Here is an 11618-nt window from a genome sequence, read left to right on the forward strand (position 1 = left end):
AACGCCTCTTGAATGAGTTTTGGTTTTTTTGTTTTTTGTTTTGTTTTTGTTTTTGTGGGTTTTTTTGTTTGTTTGTTTGTTTGTTTTGGTTTTTTGGGGTTTTTTTGGACACCATGTAGCCAGAAGAAAATCCTGCATAACCTCCAGTGGTTCAGGAATCATTTTTGGCTTTAGTCCTATGTACCCAACAGCACACAGTAGACATTTATTTGTCATTATATTGATTGAAGCTTGGTACTCTGTATTTTCCCATGATATATATATATATAATCTAATAAATATTTAAAACTTTAAAAGCAAAATTATACAGGTAAACATATCAATTTAAAAATGTTTAAACTGTTACAAGTTTTCATTACAGTTGCTGAAGCACTAAATCCTACCCTTTCGCAGGTTTCCATCTTTGCAGTTGAATTATGATATCTAGTTTTAAGAATAATGCCAAAACTTAAATTACTCAAGAATATAAACAGACAAATAAAGCATGAACTGACCTTCATATGAACTTCTATTATGGGATTTTTATCTCCATGTGGAAAGATGGAGACAGTGCTCACATGTCTGATCATATATTTACAATGTAAAGTGTAGAGAAGGAGGAAAATAAACATTAGGAAGGAAAAAGACCTAAACACCTAAGACCTAAAATCCCAAAGAACTACAGTTAATAATTTTTAAAAAACAATAAGATTAAAATGTTTAAGGTGATGCCATGAGGAACTTCTTACAGTGTTTGAGTCATTGGGTAAAGCCTGCCAAATATTACGTTAATTTAGTAAGATAACAATAAAAAGTGAAAGGAAGGAGGAGGAGGTGGAGGAGGAAGAAGAGATGGGGAAAGCTTCATGTTAACACATGTTAGATGAAGTGAGTGGTATTAATACAAATTTTGAAGATCATTTTATCTTTGAAAAAAGATTTTCTGAAAATGAAATTTTCTGTAAATTCCATGTTTCTAATATCTAATGAATGATAAGATTTGTCATTTTCCAAAATACAGGAACCAACTGGAAAATCCTTTCTACTCTAATTTACTGATTTTCTTAATCCAAGTGGAGTAAACCAGGTTCACTGTTACACCTCATTTTCTTCTTGATACTTAAGGTAGATCCTCATTAGAAAAGATAAATAATAGGGCACCTGAGTGGCTCAGTTCATGATCTTACAGTTTGTGGGTTCGAGCCCCACATCAGGCTCTATGCTGACAGTGTGGAGCCTGTTTGTAATTCTCTCTCTCCCTCTCTGTCTGCCTCCCCCTGCTTGTGCTCTCTCTTTCTCTCTCTCTCAAAATAAAACATGAAAAAATATTTTTAAAAAGAAAAGGTAAATAATATACACCACTTACTAGTTGTGTGACTGACCTTAGAAGATAGAACTAGACTATTTCCAAGGCTTTTTTCATCTATAAAAGTCTTTTTTTTTTATTTTATTTAAGGTTTTTTATTTACTTTTCAGAGACAGAGACAGAGCGTGAGTGGGGGAGGGGCAGAGAGAGAGAGGGACACACAGAATCTCAAGCAGGCTCCAGGCTCTGAGCTGTCAGCACAGAGCCCAATGTAGAGCCCAAACTTACAGACGGTGAGATCATGACCTGACCGAAGTCAGACGCCCAACTGACTGAGCCACCCAGGCGCTCCCATCTATAAAATTCTTAAGTGCAGAGTTATAATATGGAAATGTGAAGTTTATACAGGTCACCCAGAATTCCTTGTACTATGCACAGAACACCCAGAATCTTCTCCATTAATGAGTCATTCACTTTTTCATTGCTAGTATACTTCAGAGATAAAATGTTTTCAGATCACAAAATAAACAGAGAATTCCCCATTCCTGATGTAATATAAAGTTTGATATATAGAAAATGATATTACATCAGGGGCACCTGGGTGGCTCAGTCTATTGAGTGTACCACTTCAGCTTAGGTCATGACCCTGCAGTTCCTGAGTTAAAGCCGTGCATTGGGGTCTGTGCTGACAGCTCAGAGTCTGGAGGCTGCTTCAGATTCTGTGTCTCCCTCTCTCTTTGCCCTTAAAACTGTTAAACATGCATAATTTTTCTTTTCATTATTTTGTCTTATAATAGTTGATTACCTGTAAGCCTAGCAGCAAAAAGCAATAAGGGTTAACCCTTACTTACCTACTTTGTATATCTATTCCTTTGGTCAATAAATAATTGCTTAACAAATGGCTAAATATTCTCTGAATAGAAAGCATGAGAGGAGCAGAGAAAGGACAGATAATGGTTATGGCATACTTCCCTTTGTTTATCAGATGCTGGCCCTGTTAATCAGAGCTACCTTAAGCCAATGCAGAGGGAAATTAACAAAGAAGTGGAGAGCAGGCATTTCCCTCTTCTAGGTAGAGTTTCCAGTTTGAGACCACAATAACCTTTCCTTTGCTATCTTCCAGTTGTTGATTTTGCATCTAGAAGACAATTTACAAATCAGTCTAAACACAATGATCAAATGCATGTGAAGTATTTACACTTTAATGATTTCTCCCAGTCCTTTAGTTCTTCCTTATTTTCTCCAAATTTTTGTCCCACAGTTAGTTTCTTAGCTTCCCACTTTCTTTTGAGTCTTCATACAGAAAATTTGTGCAATATATTCTTGAGGCATTTTAACTTCGTCTCTGCACTAAGCTGAGCAGAAGCAAGGCCTTCAGGTTGTGCCCTGAGGTAGTGAGGCTCCTCCTCTGCTCCTGGACTATACAATTACAGTCTCCTAAGTTAAGGCAATATAAAGCCTTCTTCCTCATTCTAGGAAACTCATTTCACTGGGGAAGTGAGAAATTACTGTTAGAAATCTGTTGTCACCCTGCAGTGGGAGTAATTATGTTTTACAAAATTACCTTTCCTGAAAGGGAAAAGAAAAAAAGGTGTGTTTTGTTTTAACCAACTATTTGGTACCTAGGAAAGCAAAATATTATTAGATTTTCACCGACAACCAGCCAGCAATTGGTTTTTCAACCATGAACTTTCTGTTAAAATAATCAGTTTTGGGGTGCCTGGGTGTCTCAGCCAGTGGAGAATCCAACTCTTGATTTCAGTCAGGTCATGATTCCAGGTTGTGGGATCAAGCCCCACGTCAGACTCCACACTGAGCATGGAACCTGCTTAAGATTCTCTCTCTCTGCCTCTCTTCCCAATGCTCGCTCACTCTCCCTCTCTCAGAATAAAATAAATCAGGGTGATTTCCTCTAATCATAAGGAACTCCCTACTTCCCAAGACAGTTCCATCTATTGTTAAAGTGCACAAGTGGTTCTACCATTAGTAGTATAATAGAACAAAATATTCTCACTTCAACATGACGGTTTTTCAGATATTTGAAGGTGATGTCATTTCTTTTCCATGACAAATCTTTTCTTTCTCCCTAAAAATATGTCACCAGTCTTTCCAACTATATTTTACATATTAAGTTTTCTAGATTTCCAAAAGTTGCAATGTAGATGTGTTTCAAGTGGTCCTCTTTAAAGAAGGAAATTGAAAATAAGTTTCCCTATCACTTAGCACATAGGCACTGTGTGTGTGTGTGTGTGTGTGTGTGTGTGTGTGTGTGTGTGTGTGAACCCTAGTAAAATGTTCACATACCTAGTGTGCAGCATTGATTGAAAGAGGTGATACTGGAAAAAACTTACATACCTATGAATTTGAGAGTGAAGCAATATAATTTTTGATGTAATATATTCAATTATTACAATTATTTTTGTATATTAACTTTATGTATCTGAATATGTGTGAGATTATAAAACATGTCAAAACAGATATTGATAAAATAATTTTGTGTACATTTTTATAAACCAAAACAAAAATATGGACAAACTTATGAAAAAAGTTTTAAAATGTCTTAGTGATACAAATTCTGGACTAGAAAAAAAATGATATGGGTAAAGAAATGTATAAAAGGGAGTTAACGTGAATTACTAATGTAAATATTTAAAAGTATAAGCTCTGGCAAAATATATTTACTATATACATAATAGTAATTTAGGAAATATTTTAAAGTTTTACTTTCTATGCATTTATATCTTGAATATTTGTAAAAGTATGATTTTCAAAATAATTTTAAAAATGCATTTTAATGAGCAAAACTTTAAGTAGGCTCCATGCCCAATGTAGGGCTCTAACTCATGACCTCGAGATTGAGAGTTGCATGTTCTCCTGACTCAGCCAACCAAATGCCCCTAAGAACAACTTTATAAAATTGCAAATAAAATACAATGAAGGACAGTTTCCACTCAGAGCAGAAACAAAAGATAAAATATAAAGTATCTGGAAAAATTTAATCATAAATTCACAGGTCTCACATGATGAAAATTTTAAAACAGTGAAAATGTGAAAGGAATAAAAGATATAGGGAGGCATGGGTCTTTTATTGATTAGAGAGAATCAGTGTTGACAAAAAATTAGTGTCTCTAAATCAAATCTAAATATAATATAAAGTAACTTCTTTCAAAAAATATTTATTTTTAAGAAAATATTTATCATTTTTTATTTTATCTGTTTAAGAAGCTAACGAAAGCATACTCCTAGGATAATGTCCTAGACGAGGGATCCCAGGCAGAGAAGGAAAACCCATATCGGGAGTAAGAGTCAGTCCCAATAAGGACAAATCACTATGCCCTGCTTGGAGGAAGGGGTGTAATGTAGTTGCCTTGCCACAAAATGGATGTGGTCTTACTGAGGAATGACACCTTAACAGGTTTTCTGGATCAGTCCTTTCTGCTGATCAGGTATTGGGAACTAACCTTGATAAAAGGGATTCCATGGTTTTGGTCTCAGATGGGCATTGATATGAAATGCAGAAATCCACACACTTTGTGCTTACTCCCATAGATCTGTCCTCATTTTTCTCTCCCATGTTTTCCAATTTTGATCTTTCAAAACCCCTAAACAAACAAGCAAAACTATTTTTCACTGTCCAGGAATTCATATTTATTTTTACTTAGGACCAATTCTCCATCCCAAATTTGATAATTGAATGAAATGTTTCTGGCTCTTCCCAGGAACAGAATTTTCCCTCAGCAGTTTCTGTTAGAGTCATCTGAGTGGGCTAGAATGCCACAGTAGTCCATTTTTTGGCTTGCATCAAGATAGAGTCAAACTACTTATAGAACCCTTCTATAAAGCCATAACACTGATCTGAAGTAAAGGCATTGATGAAACAGAAATAGGTAATATAGAACTCTGGACTATTTCATGGTGCTGATTATTTATGCTTTTATACCTATTTCAGCCCATTCCCAGATGTACTGGTTACAATACATGATGGCTTGCTGCCTTGACAGCTAGAAATAGTGACTTGTTAATACTTGTTCGAGATGAGCAGTGTTAGTGTCATAGTCACTTGAGAACCCGTGGTTAGGAACTCAGTCTCTGACAGGTCCTGTAGCATGCTAGGATTTGCTTTTCAGTCAGTGTGTAGTTCTCTGCTGCAGGATGCAGGGCTTCTTTTCTAGGATCCTAGGGGTTAGTATTGTCATTCTTCTAAGTGACTTTACCAAAAGATTTACCAAATGTTCTTTTTTTATTTTTTTAATATTTATTTTTGAGAGAGAGAGAGACAGAGCATGAGCAAAGAGAGAGACAAAGAGAGAGGGAGACACAGAGTGTGAAGCAGGCTCCAGGTTCTGAGCTGTCAGCTCAGAGCCTGATGCACGGCTCAAACCCACAAATTACAAGATCATGACCTGAGCTGAAGTCAGATGCTTAACTGAGCTACCCAGGCGTCCCCAAAATGTTCTTATGTATCATCCATACCTCTCTTTCTGCTTTTCCTGGTTTCTGAGTAGCAAGGAAGCTTGCACTCAAAACTGGACTTAGTACAAGAATTTATTGAAAACTGGAAATCCTGTGTGAGTCAAGCTAAAATTGTACCAAAGTAGTGTCTACAAAGCAACTTTATGCTGCCTCCAATATACATTGAGCCTGCAAGCAGTGTATGTCTTTATCACTTGTAAGAAGTACAAAGCAAAATTACATGTCTTGTATGTCCATGAGGGGATTATATAGCATGTCCCAGAGTATTCGAACCCTTGAAACCTGAATGATTTGGCTGATCCCTGAAATGTTAGGGATTATCTCTTACCCTTGTTTTATGTCACTTTCTGCTCACAGGTCTGATCACTACATGCTTTCAATATAGTGAACTATTATGTATAGATTACCAGGACCATTAAGTTCCCTAAGGACTATATTGTGACAAAGTAGGAGAGCCAATATAGAAATGAGTCAACTGTAAATGTTTCAGAGGGTTAGGGAGTGACTGCTATTTTTTTTCTTTAATTGTGAGAATGCTATCACAAAACAGAGTTAAGATTTCTTCAGCTTTTTATTGGCATTTCAGTACTTCATGGTATCCTTCATGTATTAGGTCCTGAGAAAAATTTATATTGGAATTTCAGGATATTGAAAATACAGCATATTATATAGCAAGGATCTTCTCCAAAGAAAAATATTTATGATGAAATGTAGCTCTTGACAAAAAAGTAAAATACTTAGGGCAAAATACTGTATCTTGACTCTGCTTTCAGATTGTTCTCTCCCTTTTCGATCTTCTAAGGACCATCTTGAAGTGCCTTGCACTTCATGTTTCTCCTGAAGGTTTCTGTTACTCTGCATTTTTAGAGATTGTACTGCTAATGCTTTCCTTTTACCCTATGGCTAACTTGAATCAAATTATTTCTAATTACAGTAAAGCCTTGAACTGTGAATAACTTCTATGAGTGTCCCACAAGATGAGCAAACATTTGTAATAAATTTTAATTCGATAAACAATGTTTTGCAATATGAGTAATATGTGATGCTGAATGTCACATGATCACAACTGATCCAGTGGTTTTTCTCTCCTCTCCTCTCACTCACTCATTCACTGCAGGATTGTGGATGATTGTCTCCCATTCTCACATGCTCAGTCTCTGGCCACAGTGCTTGGCAGAAATCAGTGATTTTTCAGAACATTGGAAGGTGCCCACAACTGGCACTAGTGTATTTTTTGTCACTTCAAAGCACCTATGGACAGTCCTTTGCTTTTCCATACAAGAGCGACTTTAGGAATACTGTCCTTCATTCTAGGTCAGGCTGCCTGCAGATATAGACCCTTTCCTCTGCTGCCTTATCTCCAGTTACATTAAATACAGTATATGACAAGCGTTTATTAATACTGTACTATAGTCAACATCCATACAAGTGTATACAGTGGCCCCCTTGCATAAAAAGATTCCATTGAGCCAATAGATAGCAGTGATTCTGCTAGTGATAGTGAAAGTCATCCTACACAATAACCTTCTTCTCTTTTGTCTTCCTGACACCAGCCATGAAGGTTTTCAAAGGTAAGTGCAGGTTAATTGTTTCTTTTTCTTTTTTTTATAATATAATTTGTCAAGTTAGCTTACATACAATGTATACAGTGTGCTCTTGGCTTCGGGAGTAGATTCCCATGATTCATCCCTTTCTTACAACACCCAGTGCTCATCCCAACAAGTACCCTCCTCAATGCCCATCATCCATTCTACCCTCTCCCGAGGCCCCATCATAAATACTCAGTTTGTTCTCTGTATATAAGAGTCTCTTATGGTTTGCCTCCCTCTGTTTGAAACTGTTTTTCCCCTTCCCTTCCCCTATGGTCTTCTATTATGTTTCTCGAATTCCACATAAGAGTAAAAACATATGATACTTGTCTTTCTCTGACTGACTGACTTCATTTAGCATAATACCCTCCATTTCCATCCACATTGTTGCAAATGGCAAGATTTCTCATTGCCAAGCAATGAATATATGGAATATATTATTGGAATGGCAATAGAATATATTATTCTATATGTTATTCCATAATATATAGAAACCGCATCTTCTTTATCCGTTCATCAGTTGATGGACATTTAGGCTCTTTCCATAATTTGGCTATTGTTGATAGCACTGCTGTAAACATTGGGGTATATGTGCCCCTATGAATCAGCACTCCTGTATCCTTTGGATAAATTGCTAGTAGTGCTATTGCTGGGTTGTAAAGTAGTTCTGTTTTTAATTTTTGGAACTTCCACACTGTTTTCCAGACTGGCTGTACCAGTTTGCATTCTCACCAACAGTGTAAGAGGGTTCCCATGTCTCCACATACCAGCCAACATCTGTTGTTTCTTTATTATTTTGTATTACAGTATTGTAATCATTTTTATATGAATCTTTTTGGGTTGTGGAATGAATCATCTGATTTTCCATTATTTCTTGTAGGGAAATTCGCTTTGATATACAAGTGCTTTGGATTACAAGCTTGTTTCTGGAATGAATTATCCTTGCAAACCAAGATTTTAATGTATTTGGATTTTAATGGAACTAAAATTTCTTCACCTCTTATCCTAAGCTAGCATCTTGAGGTCCACTTCCCACTGGCCATATTGTTTTCTCTCCAGAGTCTGTTACATCACATCAACTCCTTTAAATACCCTCTGAGCTATGCATTAAATTTCTATTCCTTGTCTGAAGTTTTGCTCATACACATAGCAGAAGTAATTTACATTCTGAAAGTGGAGGGAAGAAACAGGTCTTCCCTAGCTTTTGGTATCATCTCCCTACTATTTAAAATGTTCATGTTACAAAACACCCTTTAGGAATATATTCATTACCATAGACACAGTCCCTATTCTCATGGAGTTTAGTTCTGTCAGGGAGAAATATATTAATCAAATGAGGGTGTGGGGTTAGCACAGTGATATGAGTAGAGAGCCAAAAGCCTTATTAACCAGGTTAATGAGGATTTTTTCCCTTTGTCCTGAGAGTAATGGATAAGAATAGAAAGATTTTAAGAAGGTGACCTGAGCAAAAGCACGTCACCTGCTCAAGGTTATGTAATAGTAATGTAGTCAGTGCTCAAATCCAAGTCTTTTGACAAGCAGTACAAATGTTAGTTTCACATTTCTAAAATATACATGTATTTCACCACTTTTTTATAGTTGAGTTTATTTCTCAGTTTCTCGGTAGTAGAGGAAAAGTCTACAGATATCTGTGAACCAGATAGAAAAAAAAATACTTTGAATTGTCTTACCATTTTGAAATATGTGTATGAAAAAACGTTGATTACTAAATTATATTAAGATTTGTTTTAAACAAAATATAACAGGGATTCATGGGATTCTATTGTACTAAATGTCTCATTTCCAGCTGAAATATTATGCTATTTACCTTGAATAGCTGTTAGAAAGTAAATTAAAAATACATTGGTTTTAGTATTATGAATTTCTCTCTTTGTTTTATTGGAACTAGAATAATTTGAAATATTTTATGGAAAAAAGTTTATTAAAGTCATTGAACTCTTTGGCTTTATTTTTTTGTTTTTGTCATTGAATGTATGACACACAAATGTAATAACACAAAGTGGTGCTGCTTCTGCCTTGGCAGTGGTCTTAAGTGCTTCAGGGTAAAGATAACAAGCAGCTTTATCTTTTCTTCAGTAGGATCTTTTTGTGAAAAGCAGACTGATGATTAAAACTTTAATACAGACTTTAAGGAATAAGTGTTCTACACACTTGAGTTATCTATTTTCCCTCATTAGCACTCCACAAAATTTCTTATCACATAAAAAAAAAAATCCACGAATGATTGAGGAAAAACAAACAAAAACAAACCTTTATTTAATCAATGGAAATAGTCTCATTGGCTTTGGGCAGAGAATGCATTTTTATTTTGTTTTAATTTTTATGAGGTTAGTGTTTGTTGTCTTAAATGAGAGAAAATAAATTTAAACAGTGAGTTTGCAAATGATATTATCCACTTCGTAGGTGCTAGGATTTTTCATATTTTGCAATATGTTATAGATGAATTTCACTTTAGTATATAAACAGATAAAACTGCCAACACTTTTTTGGTTCAGCCAGCTCCTGACTTTCCTCATTATATGTCATATTTTATGAACCACTTTTAGACGCTTCTGAGTTTTCAGTATCTTCAAAATACTTACGTGTTTCTATATCAGAGTTCAGTTAGGAAACAGAAACCACACTGGTAATTTGAACAGGGAATACTGAATATGAAGACTTAGTAACTGGTAATAGAGATTACCAAAAGAGGGTAAGACAGAACTCCAAATTGCACTAAGGCTGAAGGAGAGACCTCAAAAAAGGAATAAATTTGGAAGGGGGATCCCTTCCCCAAGGGTGGTTTCAGAACTCTGGAGAGCATATGAATAGGCCTCCTGGATGAGAAGTTCCCCAGATTGCCGTGTGCCAGAACTGGTCCACAGATGGAACGAATGAGGTGCAGGAAATTTAAGACTGAGACTGGCAACAAAACTTGCTGGAGGTTGAGTGCCACTGAGTGGCCCATGGCAGCTGCACTGTAGGAGAAAGAAATTAAGCATACTGGAAGTGGGAAGAGAAGCCTCTTCCTTCTGTCATGTTCATCCAGCATCCTCTCATGACAAAGGAGAAAGGTTTGAGTCCAGGTCTGGTATCAAAAAGCAGGCCAGTGAATGGTGGACTTCATGTCAAGAGGCAACAAGTTGGTCATTGATAGAGCTTCTTTGTCAAGAAATACACAAAGGAAAAAATACATTTCTCTTTATTAAATGTGTATTTTATTTTCAGCAACATATCCGCTCTTGCTACTTTTTTGGTGAGAGGAAACACCACACGTTGTTGTGACCATTGTTCTTTTTCCTGGCATGCATTGGCTAGAAATCCTTCTAACAGCTCTGAAATTGTGTCTAAGTAGTCAATTTCATCAACATTCAAAATGTAGGACTTTGAATATCCAGCTTGCCATGAGATTATATCAAGAATTAAGAATAAATATTTTTTTCTCTATTGCAAGAAAATTTGTTGGCTTTCCAACCATTCTTTTGAGGAACTTCACTGAAATATGCATGGCACATCAACTTTTCTTGAATGAGACCTTAAAAAAATAATTTGTTCATTCATAAGCAATGTAAGTGATGCCATGTGAAAAAAACTCAAAAACTTTGGAAGAATTTGGAGTTCTTTGACTCAAACATTTCCTTGTCTGTAAATGTTAGCTATGAGAGTGCAGACTCCATTTCTTAATACTTATTATATTTGAAGGATTCCATTAAGATAAAAATTCAGGATTAATTCAATATCATAGACAGCATATAATTTTCCCTGTTAAATATCACTTTACAAAGTATTTTTATTTGAACTGACAACCGTCTTCCCATTAAAATGAACAACTGAACAAAATTAAAATTACTTACACAAGTTTTATATTATTTTAGTAAAAATTTATTAATTTTACAAAAATATCCTAGAAGTAAAAAAGGAAATAATTTTTGAAAATTCTGTTTATATTTGATTCAAAAAAATGAAATTAATTTCTGAAGTAAAACATTACATGGAATCTTATGTTTAAGTGTTTATGCTTTGTTTGCAAAGGAGAACTACAATATTCATCATATTTTCAAAAGAATCTCATAGTCAAAGAATGAGTACTGAATAGCTAATAACTGGTGTAGTTAAGCAGATTACATACTTTTAAATTTCTTAGCATATTTATTCTCATTGTTTACTATATTTAGCATAACATGTTTATAAAATACCAAGCAAGATGGCTTAATTTCATATTAGAGTAATCAAACCACCTAGCATTGCAAAAAGAATTAAATTAATAAGCT

Source organism: Felis catus, chromosome B3 (genome assembly GCF_018350175.1).
Source record: "Felis catus isolate Fca126 chromosome B3, F.catus_Fca126_mat1.0, whole genome shotgun sequence".
NCBI classification, from domain to species: domain Eukaryota; kingdom Metazoa; phylum Chordata; class Mammalia; order Carnivora; family Felidae; genus Felis; species Felis catus.